The 27,771-nt window shown below is 38.9% G+C and overlaps 2 pseudogenes; both read right to left on the bottom strand.

The window, feature by feature from the left end:
- Positions 1 to 4,711: 4,711 nt before the first annotated feature.
- On the bottom strand, positions 4,712 to 5,423 carry LOC119532790 (annotated as a pseudogene).
- Positions 5,424 to 25,601: 20,178 nt separating this feature from the next.
- Positions 25,602 to 26,029, bottom strand: LOC119533350 (annotated as a pseudogene).
- Between the last annotated feature and the right edge of the window lie 1,742 nt (positions 26,030 to 27,771).

Below are 27,771 nucleotides of genomic sequence, written 5' to 3'. Positions count from 1 at the left end.
AAAATGAAAATAGGAAATGGACCAAATTTTATGACTTCCTTTCTTGCTCATGGCTCTGGATCTGTCCTTTCAGAGTCTGGGAGCTCCAGATCAGTGGAGGGTATTTCCCAGGTTCTTAAAACTGCCTTTTGCTTGGTCTCCATTTCTTCTCCTTTTGCTTTTTCCCTCTCCCTTGCTTTTTCTCTGAGTAAAAAGCTTTTTGGAAATGGTCCCCACAGATGGTTTTGGTTTTAGGGCTTTAAGATGAATGATATTGCTGCTCTTTCTAAGCATCATTTAAAAAAAATTAAGTGCCTACATATATGTGACCATGCTGGGCTCTGGCCCAAGAGTTCTGCATAGATGCATCTTAATTCTGAGGGCACTGCCGAACAAAGAAAGAATTGCCATGATCACTTGCCTAGAACAAACCAGCAAACAGCTGAATAAATATATAGTGGGTCACAGTAAGATTTAAAAGGAAGCCATGAAAGTATTATCATGCATAACCTTACAATGTAACCACACTTTCACTTGTCTCTGAAATGTACATTTTAGGTGTAAAAGTAGATACACATATTCATATATAAAATATATATTATACATGTAAATGTGTGTGTCTCAGAGCAAAGTATATTTTAAAGGTAGAGGGAAGGACCGGTTTAAAGCTCAGAAAGGAGTATTATACATTTTATGGTCAGGGAAGATCAGCAAAACCATCAAGTTCTCTGATCATCCCAGGGAATGACAGGACTTCCTAGGGGAGGTGGACTAAAGGAACTGTTTAGACAAGAAGTCTTCAAGCTGCTTTGCTGCATACCAGGGATAGTTCAGGATAAAGGCAGGTGGCTAGAGCCAACTTTGTGAGGGGAAATGAAGAGGGAGGCGAAGTTGGCGAGAAGTCAGGCCATGGAGGGCCTTTAGGCTGGGCAAGGGGTTTGGTTTTTATTCTAAGTGAATGGGGAGCCACTGTGGGGGAAGGTGATGGAGGAGAAGGGAGGCTTTGAGCAAAGGATTGAAGAGATTTGAAGAAAGTTTTAAAGTAATGCCTCTGGCTGCTGTGTGGAGAGCAAGGCTGGAATCTTAGAGAGCAATTTGGAGTTAATGAGCTAGTCCAGGAGAGAGGTGGCAGTGGCTTAGTTGAGGATGTAAAGATGGAGATATGTAGACATATTTGAGATATATTTTGGAGGTACAGGTGGCAGGATTTGCTGATTGTATTTGGGGTGTGAGGAGAGAAGAATCAAGGATGTCTACATTTCAGACTTGGGTACCTGGGTTGACTGTAGCACCATTACTGAGAGGAGGAGCTGGCCTAGATTATGGGAGAGAGATGGGACAGAGGGGGCTTTGTAAGAGTGGGAGGCTGAGGGGGGAAGGGCATTCTGCAGACACAATCTTGCTTTGAAGATGGCTTGAAGGAACATGTATAGCTGCTTGAGATGTTAAGAATGGGGGCCTGAAATCAGACCACTAATCTGCTGTGTATTTGGGGGCAGGTTACAGATCTTCACTAAGCCTCAGTTTCATTGTCTGCAAGGTGAGAATAATAATAGTGCATACTTCAAAGTGTTGCTGTGAGAATTAAATGAGATAATCCATAAAAAACAACTCAGTGCTTAGTCCAAGTATCTGAACTGCAAGGCAGTGGCATGTAGGAAGAGTGGAAAAACAATAAGGAACTTTTAGGTGTATACACATTACCTTGATGTGTATGCAGCACTATACTGTAAGGTTGGTATAGTAAAACTCTATAATAATTGACCCTTCAGTAATTGAATTCAGATATAGCATGACTGGTGACTGGCTCTCTCTTCTGTTGGACAGTTGTGGTCTAGAGATCAGGGAACTGCTGCCACTCCAGTGCCCACCCCTAAAAGGCTACTCACAAGGCAGTGGAAAGTAGAGTCAGCTGCTGCCAACCTTCCTCAGCCAGAGCTTATATTTCTGGCAAACCTACTTTGGCAGAACCTAAATTATATCCAGAACCCTAGCTGCAAGGGAGTCTGAGAAACATAGTTTGAAGACTTTGAGTCTCTGTGATATAGTGTTGGGGAATGGGATGAACATAGGCAGGGGACTGAAATGTGCTTCAAATGATAAAGAGTTTGGATTGGAGCCACATGGCAATGAGAAACCACTTTGGAGCATTAGTAGTGGACTGGTGTGCTCATCACATCATCAGATAAGACAATTTTGGCAGCAGTCAGAAGATTATGATGGAGGGGGCAGTCATCTATACAAGAGTTTAATAAAATTATGACAATAACCTAGATCACAGTAGATGAGATATTCAAAAGTTTGTGGAATTTTAAACCTAAGAGATAAAAGAGAAAATGCCACCCACATTGAAGTATATGCAATATTTATTTTAAAATAATCATACACTGATTTAAAGATGCACAGTTAAATTAAAAAGATAAAAGAAAAACAGCAGCTACCATTTTACTAAGTTTTTATTATATGCCAGGCATGTTTTATTTACTTTACGTATGTATTAGTTAGGATTCTCTAGGGAAACAGAATCAATGAGAGGTGTCTATGACTATAAAATTTATAAAAGTGACTCATGCAACTGTGGGTATGCATGAGTCCAAATTCTGTAGAGCAGTCAGCAAAGTGTCAACTCCAAGGAAGATGTCCGACGAACTCCTCAGGAAATGAACCGGCAACTTCAACGAACTCCTCAGGAAATGAACTGACATCTTCTACGAACGTGTTTGATGAATTCCTCAGAAAACAAACTGGCAACTTTGATGAACTCCTCAGGAAGCGCTTCGCTGGGCAAGTGAAGGTCCTCTATCTGTCTCACATATAAGTCTTCAACTGATTAATTGGATTAAATCAGCCAATTGCATTCTTTCATTGTGGAAGACACGCCCTTTGGTGAGTCATCAGTCACAGCTGCAGTCGATTGACTGATGATTTAATAAACCAGCCTGTTGGTTTATTAACCAGCCACAAAAGTCCTCACAGCAATTGTTACACCAGTGTTTGCTTGACCAGACAGCTGGGTGCTATCACCTGGCCAAGTTGACACATGAACCTAACCATCACAACATATTATCTCACTTAATCCTTAAAACAACCCTATGTAGTAGGTATTGTGACCCCCATTTTACAGATGAAGAAACTAAATCTAGAGACATTAAATGACTTGCCCAAGGTACATAGTTAACAACTACAGATGATCAGATTATAATAAGGGCTGGGTCCTACTCAGCATCTAGGCTTGTCTGATTTCAAGTCTTTTTCCCTATTGTTCTAGTTTGCTAGGTTGCCAAAAGCAGATACCATAAAATGGGTTGGCTTATATTAATGGGAATTTATTACAAGCTTACAGTTCTAAGGCTGTGAAAATGTCCAAATCAAGGCATCATCAAGATGATAACTTCTTCCTGAAGACCAGCTGCTGGCAATCCTTGGCTCCTCTGTCACATGGCAAGACACGTGGTGGTGTCTGCTGGTCTCTCTCTTCTCTTTCAGGTTTCTTTGCTTTTAGCTTCTTGCTTCTGTGGCTTTCTCTCTCTGTCTGAATTTCATTCTCTTATAGAGGACTTAAGAGGATTACAACCCACCTGGAATGAGGTGAGTCACATCTTAAGATCCTACTCACAATCCTACTCTCACAGGAATGGATTAACTTTAAGAACTTACTTTTCTGGGGTACATACAGATTCAAGCTATCACACGTATGCAATATATCTTCATTTGTTTATGAAATGTTGTGTTTGTTGTATGCAATATTTTTAAATAATTTAAAAGAAAAATATGAATTTTGTAGTATTTTAAGATGGATGAGTAAAATAATTAAGGTCATATGTTTATGCAATACTTCTGAGACCCAGAGTCCCCAAAATGATTTCTGAAACCATTGATAGAAATGTAATCATCATTAACATACCTCTTGCCATTAAGGGCAAACATCAGAAGACCTGCTTCAAATGCCAGAGGAAGATGAATATATGTCCTTGAAAAGAGGACTGTCATTTTCACAAGGGAAGGATGGAATTCAAGTGGCCTTCCTCTTGTTAACTTTTTAAAAATATTGTTTATTAGCACAATAACAAATGCAGACTTAAGTAGGCCACAACGTATAACCAATCCACCAAGCAACTCCTATTCTATACCTTATAGCTAATAGCTTAAGGTATTTCACTACAAGTTGTCACAAGTCTTGATTCAAACTTTTATTAATCTTTTCACAATGAAGTAGATTGGCATATAAAATAAAGTATACAACTACTCATTTCCTATATGGTGTCGTATAGCCATGTATCTATTATATATATGTATGAGCTGACATTCTCTAAAAATGTCTGTTAAATGCCAATGTTCGCTCCCAAGAAGGGAAAAACAAATTCCATTTTTCTTTACAATAGAAAAGTTGTAGCCTTGGAAGGACTTCAAATAAATGGCCATGTGTGTAATCTGTACAAAATTAGGCTGTTTCAAATTTATATAAGAAACTGAATGCAAATGTCTAAATGTACATTCTTTTCTATACTACATTTCAGCTAATATTGTAGAACTTATGACGGTTTTAAAAGATGCTATTACCAATTCTGTCTACTATAGCAAGATGCCTTAAACTACAACAAAATCTTAGGAAATAAGACTGAATAATAAGCTATAGAAATACCCTACTCTTTACAACTCTCTCCCACCCCCACCCCAAGTCATAAGCAGCTCTCTTTTGTGATGAATAGTATAAGAATTGTGAAAACCCAATTTATGTAGTGTATCTCTTGGTCTACTGTCCGGCCATTCTGTCATGTTCTGCTCTGTGTGGCAATACTTCCCACCAAGGGATCGGCAGGATTACAGTTGTAAGAAGTAGATAGAAAGGAGGACTTTAGAAATGGTTAGTGCTGGACTCCAATTATCTTTCAATATGTCCAAGCAAATAACTCCTTGACTGTTAATATTACAGTGATAGATTCTTGTCTGAAATGTAACCTTTGGAGATTTGAAGGGATGTTCTGCTGTAAAAGTGCTATCAAGGAAGAATATGTCATCCTCATACACGGATCCTGAAGGCCCTAGAATGGTTGATCTCCATTCATAGATATTATCACCTCTGGGATGAGTAATGCATTTAGGTGGAGGGTCTAAAGTGATGTCCACCAGTTCCTTCTGAATCCTCTGGACAGGAGTTTGGAGTTTTTGCTCATGCTGACTTTACTCTCCTTCTTCTTGGGGGTGTTTGCTTCTTTCTCTGTTTGCTGGTTGGAGGGCAAAGATGAGGAGCTAGTGCTCGCTCTTGAATCATCATCCGATATAGTGAACTCCCCACCCCACCTCGCAAACAGCCCCTCTCTTTGTGTCTGGCCCCTCTGTGCCGCCGCGGTGGCTGCTGCTGTGGCTGCGGCTGGGCCTGGCCACTCGTGTCTCCTGTTGACTTTTGATCTGTAGACTTGAGGACATGTTCCTGACAGCCTCATTTAGCCTAAAAGACTGGTTGTAGAGGGGGAACTGACAGTAAGCTATGTTTTGAAAACAAGTGCTTTTCATGCCAGTGTGATGTAGAAGTAGCTTTCTTTTATATTAAATATAAAATTTATATCTCTGTCTCTTCTCAAGTCTTTGCCTGACTCCCATTAACTGGGAAAAATGAAGATGATGATTCCCTAATTTTTGGCAGTTGGCAGCTCCATTTATAATAAAATTAAAGCCATTAAAGGCAAATTTGGGTGATTTAAGTACATTTTCTTTTAAATGACTTTGAACAGTTCTTGTATCTCTTTGATTTCTGAGGTAGCACTTTCTGGCATTGGATGTTGTAAGTTCCTGGAATTATGTACCTCTTTGGGCTGTATAAGCTTTTCTCCCTGGAGACCTGAAAACTGTCTTGTTTGAGATGGCATACAGGTAACCCTCTTTATAAGGTAGAGGAGAGACCAAATGGCTTCTTCAGTTTTCTTTATGCTTTTATAAAATGATTTATACACCATTTAATACTGTGTCCTTTGCCTTCAGTTTTTTCCGCCTGTATCAGTCACTGTCTTAGTTGTGAACAACATATAAACTTTGGCTAATTTAAGTGAGAAATATAAAGGACATTAAAAGGCTGGAGAAACACACTTGATGTCAAGTTTCTAGGAGCATCATCTGCACCAAACTGCAAAAACTGGCCCGATGGAAAACCTCTGAAGCTGTTGAGCAAAGTTTCTGCAACTGCTGCAGCCACCAGCCCTGATGCCACTTCTGTGCCAGCAATTCTACCTTGAACTACCATAAAGCCACCACCAATGCTGCTTCCTTCACCATCCAAAACTGGATGTCTCTGCCACTCCTTTCTCCAGGAACAAGGGAAGTTCCTCAGCAGGCCTGTTTCATATATTGTATACTTCCAAAGCACAGTTTTCCCTTTGTGTGCCTGATTTGCAGAATCTAAATCTCATGCCTGTGTCCTAGCTGCAAGGGAGGCCTGGCATTTGTGTTTTACTTTGGAAAGGTTTGATTCACAATGTAAAGATTTCCCCAGATGTGGGAAGTCTATTCAAAAGATAATGGGCACTGTGAATGTGGCAGGGAATTTCTTGTTTCCAAGCATATGAAGGAGGAGCATGTGGGCAAGGAAAAATGAGAGGAAACGTTTACTGAGAAGCTATGTAGCAGATGCTTGTTGGTGTGCCACCAATATCTGTGGGAACTCCCCATGTGTTGGGGATTGAATCATGTCCTCCATAAAGCCATGTTCAAGTCCTAACTCCAGGTCCTGTGAATGTAAACCCATTTGTAAATAGGACCTTTACAGATGCTGTTTTTAGTTACAGTGGCCAATTCAATGAGGGCTGACTTGATCCTTTTTAAAGTGAAAGAAATTGGACATGGAAGTAGAAGCCAGAAGTTAGCAGAAATCAGAGGAGCAGACACAAGGAAAGAGAGGTGACCATGTGGTGGAGAATTGCCAGAAAGCTACAGACTCTGGGAGAAAGTGAGTCCTGCCAATATTTGATGTTGGACTTATAGCCTCCAAAATCAAGAGACTAAATTCCTGTTGTTTAAGTCAACATATTGTGTGGTATTTGTCATAGTGGACCAGGAAACTAAGACAACATATAAAGGTGTTTCAGCCACTTGCAACTGGCAGTCCCTGCATCTCTTTGCCTGAAGGCACTGACTGAACCCAGGGAGGGAGTTAACTTCTGGGGGAATTAACGTCTCCTCCCACCCCTAGCAGTTGTCAATCAGTCACTGACCCCATCACCCTTGCACCTTGAGCAGGGTAACCCAGAAGCTTTTGTTTACACTGTGTCCCAGAGTTTCTCCCTGGATTAAGTTCCAATCTCCCACAGTCATAGCTGGCTTCATAGCAGACTTTTATTGACTTTCTTCCTTTCTGGTCTCACTTCCTCACTCTCCTGGTGTTTCCTGTACCTCCCAAATACACTACTAGCACCTTGTCTTGGGATCTGCATCGGGGGGGCCCACACTAAGGTGGCCTACTTTGCCATGCGTGCAGTCATATTTATTATCTCAGTTAATTCTTTCAGCACCTTCATGTAACAGTTTATAATGAGGAAAGCCAGGTTCCTTTACCAGCCATGGCTTTGATAGAAGGCTTCTCTCTCACGCACTCTGAAGTTTCTCTCAGAGGCGAGTTGCTCCTGGGCTGGGCCGTGCCTCCAGGTTTTCAAGCTTGGCAGCAAAAGCCCTCACAGCTTCTCTTCACTGCCTCCAAGGATATTTCAGGCTAAACACAATCACTCCTAGGACTGTCCTCTTGCAAAAATTGTTGCTAAAATACTTTAAAAGGGTTTCAGCATACTTTCTGAGCTTCCTCTTCACTTCTTTTGAGGTGGCAGAAGACAAAATAGAATAGGGGAAACAGAATTTTTTGAGTCCTTACAATGCCAAAAAAAAAAAAAATGTAGATTCTCTGCCTGCTAACACTAGATATTCTCTCAACAGACGGAGGTGATTTCTGCATTGCTCTAAAAAAAGAAATAAAACAACCATTGTTCTGTCACTTTTCTTGCTTGGAATTTTTTTCAGGTGATTTTATATCCAGCAGTGCCACTGTCAACAAGTGACTGGCTGTGCTTATTTACCTGAAAACCTTTACAGAGGAACCTCGGCGGAAACTCTTTTCTGAAAGAACCTGCGGACCCTATAAAGAGCAGAAAATTTTCTGCATTGGTTTTTGACATGGACAGGAACAGGGTTTCAGTACCCCTTTCAAGCACGCTCTTATAAGAGTGGCTTGAAAACATGGAGAAATAGGACCCTTTTCAGAAGATGCTCTCTCCCCACAGGCCTTCTTTTGACTGGCTCTCACTGCCGACTGGCCTTTCTATCTCTCCATGAGTGTTGGTTTCCCACACTCCTGCCCCTTTGCTCTTTCCTGATAAAAGTCAAATACTCCCACTGCAGTACCTTTTCTCTAAAAACACTTGACCCACAAATTCCACAAACTCTCTGTTTTCAAGTTTTGGAAAATGGAGGCACAGAGGAGAGAAGTGACATCTTTAGAGCTGTTCGTGGTGCTGAAGGAAGGAGAGGTACCTTGGAGACTGCTCTGTTAAGAATTAGAGAGGCTTTTGTACCACTTAGTGTGTAAAAAAAAGCACTAGAAGGGGCCAGTGTGGAGGGCGCTTGAAGACGAATTCTACAAATACGGTAGAGTATAAAGCTTCCCCCCCTTTTTTTTCTAAATTATTCTTCATAAAACAGGGAATTGCCTTATAGTTCAGTCAATAACAAATATTTATTGAGTGCCTACTATGTACTAGGCAATGCTCTGGACCAACAATTAGAAAACTATTTCTGTAAAGGACCAGATAGTAAATATTTTAGTCTTTGCAGGCTATACAATCTCTGCCACAACTGCTCAACTCTGGCATTGTAGTGCAAAAGCAGCCAAAGATAATACATAAATGAGTGGACATTGCTATGTTACAACAAAACATTATTTACAAAAGCAGGTGGCAGACCAAATTTGACCCACAGGCTGTATTTTGCCAACTTTTGCTCTAGGTATTGGAGGGTACAGTAGTTAACAGAACAACCTTGCTGCCTTCCAGGGACCCACCTTCTGATGAAAGTGCTCTTTAAAATCTGAATCCTTACCAATGAGTACTTGTGGCTTGGGAGAAATGATTTAGTGGATTTTAAAAAGGCCTGGGTGGAAGTTAAGATGGTATGCCCTGGAAATCTATGTGAAGTGGCCCAAAAAGTGGTTTTATAAAGACACTGATGTCAAACATGCTTGTGATGAGTTTAAGTAAAATTACTTCATGTAATGTGAGATTGATAAATAAGCAATTTTTCTAGATTGATATATTATCATGTAGATCTCCCTTAAATATGAATGTGAATGAAATTAATATGTTAATTGTTGTAAGTAAACCTTTGACTATTTCATAAAGATTCTAGAAATGGTATGTTCAAGGCAGCCAGAATATTTTTTTGAAGATCTTCTCTGTGGGAAAATGGAAGACTGCCTTGCATTTCATCACCCAAGATGCCATCACCTCACTCCTTGACCTAGCTGTTTCATGCATCCACTCTTGGTCCTCCTGCACCCAGAAGACGACTCTCCACACAGCTGTCAGAATGATTATTTGAAAATGGAAATCAGATCATGTGGCTCTCTTGCTCAGAACCCTGCAGTGGGTTCTCATACACTTTGAGAATAATATCGAAAGCCCTTTCCCTGGCCTATAAAGCACAATGTCATGGCCCTTGCCTTTCTCTCCAACTCTATTTCCTACCACCTTTCTCCTCCCTCACTGTCATGCAGCCATACTGACCTCCTTGCTGGTCCTTGACTCAGGGCCTCACATTTGCTGTTCCTTTTTACTGCATGACTCTTCCTGAGATGTCCATGTGACTGGCTCCCCCAGTTCATCCCGGCTCAGTGCCACTTGGACAGAGAGGCCCTCCCTAACCACACTTCTGAAACAGCCCCTCATCACTCTCCGTCCCTTTAATCTGCTTCATTTTTCTTCATAGCACCTGCTACTCTCTGACCTTGTTATATATACTTTTTTTTAATATTCATTTTATTGAGATGTATTCACATACCACGCAGTCATACAAAACAAATCGTACATTCGATTGTTCATAGTACCATTACATAGCTGTACATTCATCGCCAAAATCAATCACTGACACCTTCATTACCACACACACACAAATAACAAGAATAATAATTAAAGTGAAAAAGAGCAATTAAAGTAAAAAAGAACACTGGGTGCCTTTGTCTGTCTGTTTGTTTGTTTGTTTCCTTCCCCTATTTTTCTAGGCGTCCATCCATAAACTAGACCAAGGGGAGTGTGGTACTTATGGCTTTCTCAATCCCATTGTCACCCCTCATAAGCTACATTTTTTTTTTTAATCATCATTTTATTGAGATATATTCACATACCATGCAGTCATACAAAACAAATCGTACTTTCGATTGTTTACAGTACCATTACATAGTTGTACATTCATCACCTAAATCAGTCCCTGACACCTGCATTAGCACACACACAAAAATAACAAGAATAATAATTAGAGTGAAAAAGAGCAATTGAAGTAAAAAAGAACACTGGGTACCTTTGTCTGTTTGTTTCCTTCCCCTATTTTTCTACTCATCCATCCATAAACTAGACAAAGTGGAGTGTGGTCCTTATGGCTTTCCCAATCCCATTGTCACCCCTCATAAGCTACATTTTTATACAACTGTCTTCGAGATTCATGGGTTCTGGGTTGTAGTTTGATAGTTACAGGTATCCACCACCAGCTACCCCAATTCTTTAGAACCTAAAAAGGGTTGTCTAAAGTGTGCATAAGAGTGCCCTCCAGAGTGACCTCTCGGCTCGTTTTGGAATCTCTCTGCTACTGAAGCTTATTTCATTTCCTTTCACATCCCGCTTTTGGTCAAGAAGATGTTCTCCATCCCACGATGCCGGGTCTACATTCCTCCCCGGGAGTCATATTCTACGTTGCCAGGGAGATTCACTCCCCTGGGTGTCTGATCCCACGTAGGGGGGAGGGCAGTGATTTCACCTTTCAAGTTGGCTTAGCCAGAGAGAGAGGGCCACATCTGAGCAACAAAGAGGCATTCAGGAGGAGACTCTCAGGCACAAATATAGGGAGGCCTCGCCTCTCCTTTGCAGCAACTGTCTTCCCAAGGGTAAAACTTACGGTAGAGGGCTCAACCCATCAAACCACCAGTCCCCTATGTCTGTGGTCATGTTAGCAACCATGGAGGTGGGTTAGGCGAATACCCCTGCACTCTCCACAGGCTCCTCAAGGGGGCACTACATCTTTTTTTTTTTTCCTTGTTTTTCTTTCTTTCTTTTTTTTTTTTTTTAACTTTCCCTTCTTTTTTAAATCAACTGTATGAAAAAAAAAGTTAAAAAGAAAACAAACATACAATAAAAGAACATTTCAAAGAGACCATAACAAGGGAGTAAGAAAAAGACAACTAACCTAAGATAACTGCTTAACTTCCAACATGTTCCTACTTTACCCCAAGAAAGTTACATAATATAGCAACATTTCAGTGAACTTGTTCCTACTATATCCATCAGAATTTAACAGACCATAGTCATTTCTGGGCATCCCCAGAACGTTAAATAGCTTATCTGTTCTTCTTGGATTATTGTTTCCCCTTCCTTAATTGCTCTCTACTGCTAGTTCCCCTACATTCTACATTATAAACCATTTGTTTTACATTTTTCAAAGTTCACATTAGTGGTAGCATATAATATTTCTCTTTTTGTGCCTGGCTTATTTCACTCAGCATTATGTCTTCAAGGTTCATCTGTGTTGTCATATGTTTCACGAGATCGTTCCTTCTTACTGACGCGTAGTATTCCATCGTGTGTATATACCACATTTTATTTATCCACTCATCTGTTGAAGGACATTTGGGTTGTTTCCATCTCTTGGCAATTGTGAATAATGCTGCTATGAACATTGGCGTGCAGATATCTGTTCGTGTCACTGCTTTCCGATCTTCCGGGTATATACCGAGAAGTGCAATCGCCGGATCGAATGGTAGCTCTATATCTAGTTTTCTAAGGAACTGCCAGACTGACTTCCAGAGTGGCTGAACCATTATACAGTCCCACCAACAATGAATAAGAGTTCCAATTTCTCCACATCCCCTCCAGCATTTGTAGTTTCCTGTTTGTTTAATGGCAGCCATTCTAACCGGTGTTAGATGGTATCTCATTGTGGTCTTAATTTGCATCTCTGTAATAGCTAGTGAAGCTGAACATTTTTTCATGTGTTTCTTGGCCATTTGTATTTCCTCTTCAGAGAACTGTCTTTTCATATCTTTTGCCCATTTTATAATTGGGCTGTCTGTACTATTGTCATTGAGTTGTAGGATTTCTTTGTATATGCAAGATATCAGTCTTTTGTCAGATACATGGTTTCCAAAAATTTTTTCCCATTGAGTTGGCTGCCTCTTTACCTTTTTGAGAAATTCCTTTGAGGTGCAGAAACTTCTAAGCTTGAGGAGTTCCCATTTATCTATTTTCTCTTTTGTTGCTTGTGCTTTGGGTGTAAAGTCTAGGAAGTGGCCTCCTAATACAAGGTCTTGAAGATGTTTTCCTACATTATCTTCTAGGAGTTTTATGGTACTTTCTTTTATATTGAGATCTTTGATCCATTTTGAGTTAATTTTTGTGTAGGGGGTGAGGTAGGGGTCCTCTTTCATTCTTTTGGATATGGATATCCAACTCTCCCAGCCCCATTTGTTGAAAAGACCATTATGGCTCAGTTCGGTGACTTTGGGGGCCTTATCAAAGATCAGTCGGCCATAGATCTGAGGGTCTATCTCTGATTCTCAATTCGATTCCATTGATCTATATGTCTATCTTTGTGCCAGTACCATGCTGTTTTGGCAACTGTGGCTTTATAATAAGCTTCAAAGTCAGGGAGTGTAAGTACTCCCACTTCGTGTTTCTTTTTTAGAGTGTCTTTAGCAATTCGAGGCATCTTCCCTTTCCAAATAAATTTGATAACTAGCTTTTCCAAGTCTGCGAAGTAGGTTGTTGGAATTTTGATTGGGATTGCATTGAATCTGTAGATGAGTTTGGGTAGAATTGACATCTTAATGACATTTAGCCTTCCTATCCATGAACATGGAATATTTTTCCATCTTTTAAGGTCCCCTTCTATTTCTTTTAGTAGAGTTATGTAGTTTTCTTTGTATAGGTCTTTTACATCTTTGGTTAAGTTTATTCCTAGGTACTTGATTTTTTTAGTTGCTATTGAAAATGGTATCTTTTTCTTGAGTGTCTCTTCAGTTTGTTCATTTCTAGCATATAGAAACATTACTGACTTATGTGCATTAATCTTGTATCCCGCTACTTTGCTAAATTTGTTTATTAGCTCTAGTAGGTGTATCGTTGATTTCTCAGGGTTTTCTAGATATAAGATCATATCATCTGCAAACAGTGACAGTTTTACTTCTTCTTTTCCAATTTGGATGCCTTTTATTTCTTTGTCTTGCCGGATTGCCCTGGCTAGCACTTCCAGCACAATGTTGAATAACAGTGGTGACAGCGGGCATCCTTGTCTTGTTCCTGATCTTAGAGGGAAGGCTTTCAGTCTCTCACCATTGAGTACTATGCTGGCTGTGGGTTTTTCATATATGCTCTTTATCATGTTGAGGAAGTTTCCTTCAATTCCTACCTTTTGAAGTGTTTTTATCAAAAAGGGATGTTGGATTTTGTCAAATGCTTTTTCAGCATCTATTGAGATGATCAATTGATTTTTCCCTTTCGAGTTTTTAATGTGTTGTAATACATTGATTGTTTTTCTTATGTTGAACCATCCTTGCATGCCTGGAATGAACCCCACTTGGTCATGGTGTATGATTTTTTTAATGTGTCTTTGGATTCGATTTGCAAGTATTTTGTTGAGGATTTTTGCATCTATATTCATTAGGGAGATTGGCCGGTAGTTTTCCTTTTTTGTAGCATCTTTGCCTGGTTTTGGTATTAGATTGAAGTTAGCTTCATAAAATGAGTTAGGTAGTTTTCCATTTTTTTCAATGTTTTGAAAGAGTTTGAGTAAGATTGGTGTCAGTTCTTTCTGGAAAGTTTGGTAGAATTCCCCTGTGAAGCCATCTGGCCCTGGGCATTTATTTGTGGGAAGATTTTTGATGACTGATTGGATCTCTTTGCTTGTGATGGGTTGGTTGAGGTCTTCTGTTTCTTCTCTGGTCAGTCTAGGTTGTTCATATGTTTCCAGGAAATTGTCCATTTCTTCTACATTATCCAGTTTGTTGCCATACAGTTGTTCATAATATCCTCTTATAATTTTTTTAATTTCTTCAGGATCTTCAGTTGTGTCACCTTTTTCATTCATTATTTTGTTTATATGGGTCTTTTCTCTTTTTGATTTTGTCAGTCTAGCTAGGGGCTTGTCAATCTTGTTGATCTTCTCAAAGAACCAACTTTTGGTGATATTTATCCTTTCTATTGTTTTTTTGTTCTCTATGTCATTTATTTCTGCTTTAATCCTTGTTATTTCTTTTCTTGTACTTGGTTTAGGATTGGTTTGCTGTTCATTTTCTAGCTTCTTCAGTTGATCCATTAGTTCTTTGATTTTGGCTCTTTCTTCCTTTTTAATATATGCGTTTAGTGCTATAAATTTCCCCCTTAGCACTGCTTTTGCTGCATCCCATAGGTTTTGGTATGTTGTGTTCTCATTTTCATTCGTCTCTATATATTTAGCGATTTCTCTTGCTATTTCTTCTTTAACCCACTGATTGTTTAGGAGTGTGTTGTTTAACCTCCAGGTATTTGTGAATTTTCTAAGTCTCTGATGGTTATTGACTTCTAATTGTATTCCATTGTGGTCAGAGAATGTGCTTTGAATAATTTCAATCTTTTTAAATTTATTGAGGCTTGTTTTATGTCCCAGCATATGATCTATTCTGGAGAAAGTTCCGTGAGCACTAGAAAAGTATGTGTATCCTGGTGATTTGGGATGTAATGTCCTGTATATGTCTGTTAAATCTAATTCATTTATCAGATTGTTTAGGTTTTCAATTTCCTTATTGGTGTTCTGTCTGGTTGATCTATCTATAGGAGAGAGTGATGTGTTGAAGTCTCCCACAATTATTGTGGAAACATCAATTGCTTCCTTTAGTTTTGCCAATGTTTCTCTCATGTATTTTGTGGCACCTTGATTGGGTGCATAGACATTTACGATTGTTATTTCTTCTTGCTGAATTGCCCCTTTTATTAGTATGTAGTGGCCTTCTTTGTCTCTCAAAACATCCCTGCATTTGAAGTCTATTTTATCTGAGATTAATATTGCTACACCTGCTTTCTTTTGGCTGTAGCTTGCATGAAATATTTTTTCCATCCTTTCACTTTCAGTTTCTTTGTGTGCCTGTGTCTAAGATGAGTCTCTTGTATGCAACATATTGATGGTTCATTTTTTTTGATCCATTCTGCGAATCTATATCTTTTAATTGGGGAGTTTAATCCATTTACATTCAACGTAATAACCGTGAAGGCATTTCTTGAATCGGCCATCTTATCCTTTGGTTTATGTTTGTCATATATATTTTTCCCTCTCTCTATTAATATCTTTTAATGTACCCATACTGAATCTCTTTATTTTTTTTTTTTTTTTTTTTTTTTTTTTTTTTAACTTTCCCTTCTTTTTTCAAATCACCTGTATGAAAAAAAAAGTTAAAAAGAAAACAAACATACAATAAAAGAGCATTTCAAAGAGACCATAGCAAGGGAGTAAGAAAAAGACAACTAAACTAAGATAACTGCTTAACTTCCAACATGTTCCTACTTTACCCCAAGAAAGTTACATAATATAGCAACATTTCAGTGAACTTGTTCCTACTACAACCATCAGAAATTAACAGACAATAGTCATTTCTGGGCATCCCCAGAACGTTAAATAGCTTATCTGTTCTTCCTGGATTATTGTTCCCCCTTCCTTAATTGCTCTCTACTGCTAGTTCCCCTACATTCTACATTATAAACCATTTGTTTTACATTTTTCAAAGTTCACATTAGTGGTAGCATATAATATTTCTCTTTTTGTGCCTGGCTTATTTCGCTCAGCATTATGTCTTCAAGGTTCATCCATGTTGTCATATGTTTCACCAGATCGTTCCTTCTTACTGCCGCGTAGTATTCCATCGTGTGTATATACCACATTTTATTTATCCACTCATCTGTTGAAGGACATTTGGGTTGTTTCCATCTCTTGGCAATTGTGAATAATGCTGCTATGAACATTGGCGTGCAGATATCTGTTCGTGTCACTGCTTTCCGATCTTCCGGGTATATACCGAGGAGTGCAATCGCTGGATCGAATGGTAGCTCTATATCTAGTTTTCTAAGGAACTGCCAGACTGACTTCCAGAGTGGCTGAACCATTATACAGTCCCACCAACAATGAATAAGAGTTCCAATTTCTCCACATCCCCTCCAGCATTTGTAGTTTCCTGTTTGTTTAATGGCAGCCATTCTAACCGGTGTTAGATGGTATCTCATTGTGGTCTTAATTTGCATCTCTGTAATAGCTAGTGAAGCTGAACATTTTTTCATGTGTTTCTTGGCCATTTGTATTTCCTCTTCAGAGAACTGTCTTTTCATATCTTTTGCCCATTTTATAATTGGGCTGTCTGTACTATTGTCATTGAGTTGTAGGATTTCTTTGTATATGCAAGATATCAGTCTTTTGTCAGATACATGGTTTCCAAAAATTTTTTCCCCCATTGAGTTGGCTGCCTCTTTACCTTTTTGAGAAATTCCTTTGAGGTGCAGAAACTTCTAAGCTTGAGGAGTTCCCATTTATCTATTTTCTCTTTTGTTGCTTGTGCTTTGGGTGTAAAGTCTAGGAAGTGGCCTCCTAATACAAGGTCTTGAAGATGTTTTCCTACATTATCTTCTAGGAGTTTTATGGTACTTTCTTTTATATTGAGATCTTTGGTCCATTTTGAGTTAATTTTTGTGTAGGGGGTGAGGTAGGGGTCCTCTTTCATTCTTTTGGATATGGATATCCAACTCTCCCAGCCCCATTTGTTGAAAAGACCATTATGGCTCAGTTCGGTGACTTTGGGGGCCTTATCAAAGATCAGTCGGCCATAGATCTGAGGGTCTATCTCTGAATTCTCAATTCGATTCCATTGATCTATATGTCTATCTTTGTGCCAGTACCATGCTGTCTTGGCAACTGTGGCTTTATAATAAGCTTCAAAGTCAGGGAGTGTAAGTCCTCCCACTTCGTTTTTCTTTTTTAGAGTGTCTTTAGCAATTCGAGGCATCTTCCCTTTCCAAATAAATTTGATAACTAGCTTTTCCAAGTCTGCAAAGTAGGTTGTTGGAATTTTGATTGGGATTGCATTGAATCTGTAGATGAGTTTGGGTAGAATTGACATCTTAATGACATTTAGCCTTCCTATCCATGAACATGGAATATTTTTCCATCTTTTAAGGTCCCCTTCTATTTCTTTTAGTAGAGTTATGTAGTTTTCTTTGTATAGGTCTTTTACATCTTTGGTTAAGTTGATTCCTAGGTACTTGATTTTTTTAGTTGCTATTGAAAATGGTATCTTTTTCTTGAGTGTCTCTTCAGTTTGTTCATTTCTAGCATATAGAAACATTACTGACTTATGTGCATTAATCTTGTATCCCGCTACTTTGCTAAATTTGTTTATTAGCTCTAGTAGGTGTATCGTTGATTTCTCAGGGTTTTCTAGATATAAGATCATATCATCTGCAAACAATGACAGTTTTACTTCTTCTTTTCCAATTTGGATGCCTTTTATTTCTTTGTCTTGCCGGATTGCCCTGGCTAGCACTTCCAGCACAATGTTGAATAACAGTGGTGACAGCGGGCATCCTTGTCTTGTTCCTGATCTTAGAGGGAGGGCTTTCAGTCTCTCACCATTGAGTACTATGCTGGCTGTGGGTTTTTCATATATGCTCTTTATCATGTTGAGGAAGTTTCCTTCAATTCCTACCTTTTGAAGTGTTTTTATCAAAAAGGGATGTTGGATTTTGTCAAATGCTTTTTCAGCATCTATTGAGATGATCAATTGATTTTTTCCTTTCGAGTTTTTAATGTGTTGTAATACATTGATTGTTTTTCTGATGTTGAACCATCCTTGCATGCCTGGAATGAACCCCACTTGGTCATGGTGTATGATTTTTTTAATGTGTCTTTGGATTCGATTTGCAAGTATTTTGTTGAGGATTTTTGCATCTATATTCATTAGGGAGATTGGCCGGTAGTTTTCCTTTTTTGTAGCATCTTTGCTTGGTTTTGGTATTAGATTGATGTTAGCTTCATAAAATGAGTTAGGTAGTGTTCCATTTTTTTCAATGTTTTGAAAGAGTTTGAGTAAGATTGGTGTCAGTTCTTTCTGGAAAGTTTGGTAGAATTCCCCTGTGAAGCCATCTGGCCCTGGGCATTTATTTGTGGGAAGATTTTTGATGACTGATTGGATCTCTTTGCTTGTGATGGGTTGGTTGAGGTCTTCTATTTCTTCTCTGGTCAGTCTAGGTTGTTCATATGTTTCCAGGAAATTGTCCATTTCTTCTACATTATCCAGTTTGTTGCCATACAGTTGTTCATAATATCCTCTTATAATTTTTTTAATTTCTTCAGGATCTGCAGTTATGTCACCTTTTTCATTCATTATTTTGTTTATATGGGTCTTCTCTCTTTTTGATTTTGTCAGTCTAGCTAGGGGCTTGTCAATCTTGTTGATCTTCTCAAAGAACCAACTTTTGGTGATATTTATCCTTTCTATTGTTTTTTTGTTCTCTATGTCATTTATTTCTGCTTTAATCCTTGTTATTTCTTTTCTTGTACTTGGTTTAGGATTGGTTTGCTGTTCATTTTCTAGCTTCTTCAGTTGATCCATTAGTTCTTTGATTTTGGCTCTTTCTTCCTTTTTAATATATGCGTTTAGTGCTATAAATTTCCCCCTTAGCACTGCTTTTGCTGCATCCCATAGGTTTTGGTATGTTGTGTTCTCATTTTCATTTGTCTCTATATATTTAGCAATTTCTCTTGCTATTTCTTCTTTAACCCACTGATTGTTTAGGAGTGTGTTGTTTAACCTCCAGGTATTTGTGAATTTTCTAAGTCTCTGATGGTTATTGACTTCTAATTGTATTCCATTGTGGTCAGAGAATGTGCTTTGAATAATTTCAATCTTTTTAAATTTACAGAGGCTTGTTTTATGTCCCAGCATATGATCTATTCTGGAGAAAGTTCCATGAGCACTAGAAAAGTATGTGTATCCTGGTGATTTGGGATGTAATGTCCTGTAGATGTCTGTTAAATCTAATTCATTTATCAGATTGTTTAGGTTTTCAATTTCCTTATTGGTCTTCTGTCTGGTTGATCTATCTATAGGAGAGAGTGATGTGTTGAAGTCTCCCACAATTATTGTGGAAACATCAATTGCTTCCTTTAGTTTTGCCAATGTTTCTCTCATGTATTTTGTGGCACCTTGATTGGGTGCATAGACATTTACGATTGTTATTTCTTCTTGCTGAATTGCCCCTTTTATTAGTATGTAGTGGCCTTCTTTGTCTCTCAAAACATCCCTGCATTTGAAGTCTATTTTATCTGAGATTAATATTGCTACACCTGCTTTCTTTTGGCTGTAGCTTGCATGAAATATTTTTTTCCATCCTTTCACTTTCAGTTTCTTTGTGTGCCTGTGTCTAAGATGAGTCTCTTGTATGCAACATATTGATGGTTCATTTTTTTTGATCCATTCTGCGAATCTATATCTTTTAATTGGGGAGTTTAATCCATTTACATTCAACGTAATAACCGTGAAGGCATTTCTTGAATCGGCCATCTTATCCTTTGGTTTATGTTTGTCATATATATTTTTCCCTCTCTCTATTAATATCTTTTAATGTACCCATACTGAATCTCTTTAGTACTGAACCTTTCTCCAAGTTTCTCTGTCCTGTCTTTGTTTCTCTGTCTGTAGGGCTCCCTTTAGTATCTCCAGTAGGGCAGGTCTCTTGTTAACAAATTCTGTCAGCATTTGTTTGTCTGTGAAAAATTTAAGCTCTCCCTCAAATTTGAAGGAGAGCTTTGCTGGATAAAGTATTCTTGGTTGGAAACTTTTTTCACTCAGAATTTTAAATATGTCATGCCACTTCCTTCTTGCCTCCATGGTGGCTGCTGAGTAGTCACTACTTAGTCTTATGCTGTTTCCTTTGTATGTGGTGAATTGCTTTTCTCTTGCTGCTTTCAGAACTTGCTCCTTCTCTTCTGTATTTGACAGTGTGATCAGAACATGTCTTGGAGTGGGTTTATTTGGATTTATTCTATTTGGAGTTTGCTGGGCATTTATGATTTGTGTATTTATGGTGTTTAGAAGATTTGGGAAGTTTTCCCCAACAATTTCTTTGAATACTCTTCCAAGACCTTTACCCTTTTCTTCCCCTTCTGGGACACCAATGAGTCTTATATTTGGATGTTTTATATTATCTATCATATCCCTGAGGTCTCTTTCAATTTCTTTGATTTTTTTCCCCATTGTTTCTCTTGTGCTTTCATTTTCCATTCTGCCATCTTCCAGGTCACTGATTCGTTGTTCAGCTTCCTCTAGTCTTGTACTATGAGTGTCCAGAATCTTTTTAATTTGGTCAACAGTTTCTTTAATTTCCATAAGATCATCTATTTTTTTATTTAGTCTTGCAATGTCTTCTTTATGATCTTCTAGGGTCTTCTTGATGTCCTTTATATCCTGTGCCATGCTCTTTTTCATGTCCTTTATATCCCATGCCATGGTCTCCTCATTCATCTTTAGTTCTTTGATTAGTTGCTCTAGGTACTGTATCTCGTCTGATTTTTTGATTTGGGTGCTTGGGCTTGGGTTATCCATATCGCCTGTTTTTTTCATATGTTTTAAAATTTTCTCTTGTTTTTGGCCTCTTGGCATTTGCTTAACTTTATAGGGTTCTTTTAGGATTTGTAGACCAATTGAAATCCTTATCTCTAATTTGTCTGATCTACAGCTTCGTGGAATACACTTTATCTCACTAACCAGCAGGTGGTGTCCATGAGCCACCTGTTCCCCTCAAGCCAGTTCTTCCCCGTTTTCCTTTGTGGTGAGTGGGGGAGTGAGTCTTGTGGGGTCCAATTGGTGTACCAAGCTTGCGTGTGTAGTTGGTATTGCCCACCCTGTATATGGGGCATGTGTCTGGGCAGTCAGGGAGGGGGGGCGGCTCTAACAATCATATCTCCCTGGTGTTCCTGGAGTTTTAAAGCTGCTGCAATAGTCTAATCTTTCAGTTCAGTCCTGCCACAGTTTGCCTCTGCTGCTGACCCACAAGTCCTTGGTATGGCCTCTGAGACTTGCGAATGGGTCCCTCTTCCAGGCCGTGCACCCCCTGGTCCTCTGTTGAGGGATGACTGTGCTATGTCACAGGTGAGTGCCATCCCCCCAGGGCAGTTCTGGGCTGCAGGGCTGTGTAGGGAGGCTCCCAGTCTGCTGAGTGGACTCCCCCTTTTCTTGGGAAGTTGTGGTGTTTAGTGAATTTTCTCAGCCACTGGATTATTGCCTTTTGTCTCAGAGCTCTCTTAGTTCTGCTCTTATCTTGACCTGCCCAAATTGCAAGCCTTTGAGGCTTTCTGTATTGGGCTTCTTAGAGTAATTGTTTTAGAAAGAGAAAAAAAAAAAAAAAAAAAAAGGGGCCTTCCTGGAAGATCTAATGGGTTATTGAAATGCTAAGAGACAAAGCAATTAGGGCCTTTAAGGTAAAGTCCAGGGGCCAGAGAGCTCAGTTTTTCTTTGGGATTTGTATATGAGCCTCAGGGTCTGAGCTCTGCCCTTCCCCTTTCTATGTTCACCAGAACTCCAAAAAGCCTCTGCTTTTCTTTTTGGGCTTTTCTTGCTGTTTCTTGCCATTCCTGTCTCCTCTGTGCTGGGCTGTCTGCTCTCAGTTCTCTGGTGTCTGGTCTCAGTCTATCTATGATTGGAGTTTGGATCAGTAGAATGAGTTTCTGATAAGAGCTGCCACTGCAGTTCTCCCTTCTTGTTCCCAGTGCTGACGGCCCCTCCTCCCATGGGACTGAGCCTGGCAGGGAGGGGCACGGGTCCCCTGGCTGCAAAAACTTACAGATTTTGCTGATCTCAGCAGTTCGACATGTTCATGGGTGTTGTATGAAGTATGCTCAAAGTCAAATTGCTCTGCGGTGTCCAGTCCACGCAGTTCCTGGCTTTCTACCTACTTTCCTGGAGGAGTAACTAAAACATACACCTCACCAATCCGCCATCTTGCCCCTCCTGTATATATACTTTTGTATATTTAACTGTTGCCCCCACTGGAATGTAAACTCTGTAAGGACTTTGTCTTTTCTTTTTCAAATGGTGAATTCTTAGTGCCTAGAACCATGCTGTGCCTATAGTAGGCACTTAATAGATATTGCTGAGGGAATGTATAAGTAAGTGAATGACTATATGGTATCTATTGAGTAACCATTATGTGCCAGACATTGTTCCTGCTGCTTCTATGTATGTTATTATGAAAGTGCTTTTGCATATGCTATTTCCTATGTGATACAGAATGAATAGATCCCAATTTAGTAGAAATAGATCACAAATGTTATTTGAGATTATAAAATCATTTAAAAGAAAAATGAAGTTCATCTGCCTTGGAGGTCTCTACATAGCTGTAACATGGCTTTTGCTTTAATTTTGGTTAACTCCAGCCTTTCTCAATATCCTGGGGCTTCATCCTCCCTCTCTCTCCAGAATACTAAGGAAATGGGCAAGTTTTCACTTTGTTTCCCATTTTCGATTTGAAGACCTCTTTTTTAGCCTTCTCAGTGGAATTGGGATTCCCTTAATATACTTTTCACGGATTTTACATCAGTTTGGATGCTCAAGGCAGGGCAATTCCACAGTTACCAAGCCCAAAGTTCTAATATGACTCTTGCCCTAATCTAGAAAATCCTTTGGTCTGCTAAACTGTTTTTCCTAAGCAGATTATTTCCATGAACATTTGCTACTCCTTTTTGCTTTTAGACTCAATTCCATGGTTTCAATCCACTGACTTATTTCCAAATTTCTTTTAGTATCTATAGAGATACATGCTGACCTAGAGCCCCCTAGGGCCCCCTAACATAATCATGGTGCTCTGCTCAAATCTGGCAGATCATTTCTTCTTTGTCCTGAAGAATTACTGGCCAGGTGGCTGAGAAGGTCACAGAGAAGTTTGCACCTGGCACAATGACCTTTTCATTAGATACTCCTTTTCCTCTGCACCACTCGATCATGCCATCCTTCATCCAGGTCTTCCCACTGGCAGCTCTTTCCATCTAACCATCCACCTTTGCCTTCTCCACATGTTCACTTTGAATGATCACACAGCCCCTCCATTGTCTTCTTGTTTCCAGGCATTGTTTTGTCACCTTTTAGGCTTGCTCAGGTATTTCATTTTGATGCTTCCGTCCTTCCAAATGATGCCTCAACCTCTCCAAGTGGGTCGGCATTAATCTTTGTGATGATTCCTGAGCTCATGAAGGATTTCTTTTAGCCCCTGGACCAGGCCAGATCTCAACTCAATGGCCTCCTTTTTCATGTCTCTTTGAATGCTTTCTTTCTGATAAGCACATCATTTTGAACTCTTTCATTCCTCCTCTAGTGTGAGTCACAGTTGCTTGGAATCGCCAATCCAATTTCTTTTTTTTAAATGCAGTTTTATTGTAGTGTGTTCATATATCATACTGTTATCCAAAGTGTACAACAATTGTTCACAGTATCATCATATAGTTATGCATTCATCACCACAATCAATTTTTGAACATTTTCATTATTTCCAAAAAATAAAAATAAAAACAAGAATAAAAATTAAAGTAAAAAAGAATACCCCAAACATCCCATATGTGCCCCCCCATTATGCATTTGCTTTTTGTCCCCATTTTTCTACTCATTTGTCCATACACTGGGTAAAGGGAGTGTGAGTGATAAGATTTTCACAGTCACACAGTCACATAACATAAGCTATATACTTACACAGTTGTCTGCAAGAAGCAATAATACTGGATTGCAGTTCAACAGTTTCAGGTATTTTCTTCTAGCTGTTCTAATAAACTAAAAACTAAAAAGGGGTATCTATGTAATGCATAAGAGTTGCCTCCAGAATGACCTCTTGACTCCATTTGAAATCTGTCAACCACTGAAACTTTGTTTCATTTCTCTTCCCAGAAGGCTTTCTCAATCCTACAAAGCCAGGTCCAGGCTCATTCCAGGAGTTGAGTCCCACGATGCCAGGGAGATTTACACCCCTGTGAGTCATGTCCCACATAGGGGGGTGGGCAGTGAGTTTACCTGCAGAGTTGGCTTAGAGAGAGAGAGGCCACATCTGAGCAACAAAAGAGGTTCTCTGGGGGTGACTCTCGGGCACAATTATAAGTAGGCTTAGCCTCTCCTTTGCAGTAACAAGCTTCATAAGGGCAAGCTCCAAGATTGAGGGTTCAGCCTATTAAACTGGTAGTCCCTAGTGCTTGTGAGAATATCAGGGGTCCCCCAGGTGGGGAAGTTTAATACTTCCATACTTTTCCCCAGTCCCTCAAGGAGGATTTGCAAATACTTTTTTTTTGTAAGTTTAAAATATATTTGACATGACATTTTCTTTATTATAGATCTTAAGTTAGCTGTGGCTATTCCATTCAGAAATTAGAAAACATCTTTTCATTAAGTTGGGGATATCCTCCTCTTCCCCAGACTCAATAGTGTGAGAAAAGTATAATTTATAAAAGTTATTATAAAATTAACTTTTCATTTGTACATTTCTAATTTAAGTGCTAACAATGTTCAAAACTGTAGCTTACAGCTTATATGCATCTTTTAAAAATAAAATTACATCTTTTTTAACACAACTTTTGCATAGTAAAAATAGTCTATGTATCTTGACATTGAATCTGTCTTTTGTTTGAGAAATTGTCTATATCTTTACATAAAAACACTGTCAACTAAGTATCCATATTTCCAAAGTTAAGATAATTGATTATCAACTGAGTATCTGCAGCTACTAATCTTACAAACTGAAAGCTGCTGTTCAAACCCATGTTCTAAAATATGCATTTTGGAATTGCTTTTTTTTTAGTGAAAGTGGCAACAAAAAAGGATGAAATGAATGTATGAGATTAGTATAAAATACACATGGTACATAAATATGAAAATCCCTCAATCATTTTGACTTCAGGTGAAGGTTTCTGCCTTCCTTAAATTTTATCAAAATCACAAAAGAACATCTGGGTAACTGGAACATGCAGATCTGTACAGTACTCATACTTGTTCATGCTAGGGCTCATCGTAATACATGATAATTATGTCAAACAGTTTAATTAATACATCAATTTGCTGGAAAAGGTCACAGAAGAAAAGGAATTTCTTTTTTTACAACAGCAGATATTTACCCTTCAGTTCCCTGACATCAAAAGAATAAAGTGGGTTAACAATTTACTTGAAATACTTGAGTCACAAGTTTTTAAAGAAATATAATAAATACTTTAAACCAAACATTGAACTGCTTTAACAAACCACACTTTTGCTTAATGAAGGTTTATTTTTCTTAACAGATGATAGCTAAGTCCAAATTGTAGAACAATCCTCAGAAAAACTAATATAAAATACGGACTTCAATTTAGATATCATCAGTGTCTTCATCATCATCGCTGATGTAACCAAACTGGATTTCATCATCAGCTTCAGGACCAAATGTATCTGTTTCATTTATTTTAGCATGCTCCAGAAGCTCACCATATGTCTTCAGACTTCTAGCTTCATCTGCGTTGTATTTAAAAATTACACCAGCTTTGTTATCCTGATAGTCCTGTAGACCAACAAATATAATGTCTGAGGTATTTATTCAAACTTTTTTTTTAAATTTTCCTCTAATATGACATAACCTCTTTACACCATCAAAACACATTGCTTCTAATTATCCATTTCCCAACATTTTGATTACCTGTGCATACTCTTGTCCATCTTTAAACACCGTCTTTTCTCAGAATCATTCTCATTTTTACCTCTATTCCTATTTTTACCTCTCTTACCTTTATTCTTAGGCATTGTGATGATGACTGGATTGCTGAGTTGTTGACTCATTTTGGGTAGGGTGGCAGCAGCAACTGCTCAGTGAGTTGCAAAGGGCGACACCAGAAATCTCATGGGACAAAATAGATACAGTAGGCCCTGGCATGAGTGCTGATCGAGACTTGATGGCTGCAAAAGGCATCACAGCCTCCAAATACTTTTTATTCTCTGCCCAAATTACTGATGTATCAGGTCTTCACACTAACCTGTACAAGCCAACCAGATCTCACTCCCTATTCAAGGTTCCATGTAATTATGGTGTTTGAGTAAATTGACCATACAAGTTAAATTATATAGTGTGCTAGAGAAACTACAGATTTTGCACCAAATACACATCACTTCCTTTGGTCCCACACAGATACTGAAGTTTTAAAACACAGTTAATATCATCCTCTACCCTTTAGTCTGATCCACCCCAGTCTCAACCAAGTCCATTTCATTCATATCTCTAATCAAAGTCTGATCTCCTTTTCAGCCTCTTTAATACTTGTTGCATGGGGCAGTGCTAACCCTCACAGCTGCCGAACTCTGGCTCCTAGTCCCAGGCACCATACAGACCCCAAAGCTCCAGGGACTGACGAGGTTACACACAAACAGCTCAGCATCTCAGAATTTAGAAATAACAGTTACAACTCATAAACAGATTTGACTGTTGTAAGAACTTACAATCTAGGAACCTTTACGTAAGCCTTCCCCTGATAACTCATGCTCACAGATTCAGTTCTCAGAGTTTGTACTTTATAGTTAGTCCATATCAGTGAAGTGTTATAATGTTTCTCTTTTCATTTCTGGCTTATTTCACTCGACCTACTGTCCTCAAGGCCCATTCACCTATTTGCATACATCACAGCTTCAATCCTTCTTGCTGCCACTCAATATTCCGTTGAATGTAGGCACCACAGTTCACCATTCCTTTTGTTGGTCGATGTACCTTTAGGTTACCCCCATCTGTTGTGAATCATGAACACTGCTGCCATAAACTCCAGTGTGCAATGTCCTTTCTTGTCCCTGCTCTCAGTTCTTCCAAGTATACACCCAATAATGGGGTTACAGGACCATAGGGCAACCCCACAGTTAGCTTCCTGTGGAACCACCACACTGCCCTCCAGATGAGCTGCATCATTCTACTTCCCCACGAACAGTAAATAGGTACATCCCTCTCTCCACACTTTCTCCAGCACTTGTATCCCTGTAATTACATTTTAAATAGGTTTATTCACACACCATACAACCCATCCTAAGTAAACAATCAGTGATTCCCAGTATAATCATATAGTTATGCATTTACCACCACAATCTTTTTGAGGACATTTCTGTTTCTTCTACAATGAAAGAGGGAGAGGAGAAAAGGATGAAGAATAAAAAAGACAGAAGAAAAAAATATATACAATGAAAAGATCGTGCAATACCACCACCACCAAAAATCCCATACCATTCCCTTATATCTCCCTCTTATAGACATTTAGTTTTGGTATATTGCCTTTGTTACAACTAATGGAGGCATATTACAATGTTGCTGTTGACTATAGACTCTAGTTTGCATTGATTGTATTTTTTCCCCTATACCATCCAGTTTTCAACATCTTGCAATGTTGATATTCATTTGTTCTCCCTCATGTAAAAACATTCTTATATTAGTACACTTAATCACCATCATTGACAACTCTACGCTTCACTAAGTTATACAGTCCAGTCTTTATCCTCTTTCTTTCTGGTAT

Source organism: Choloepus didactylus, chromosome 4 (assembly GCF_015220235.1).
Source record: "Choloepus didactylus isolate mChoDid1 chromosome 4, mChoDid1.pri, whole genome shotgun sequence".
Classification (NCBI taxonomy): domain Eukaryota; kingdom Metazoa; phylum Chordata; class Mammalia; order Pilosa; family Megalonychidae; genus Choloepus; species Choloepus didactylus.
This window is presented reverse-complemented; position numbering and strand designations above follow the sequence as displayed.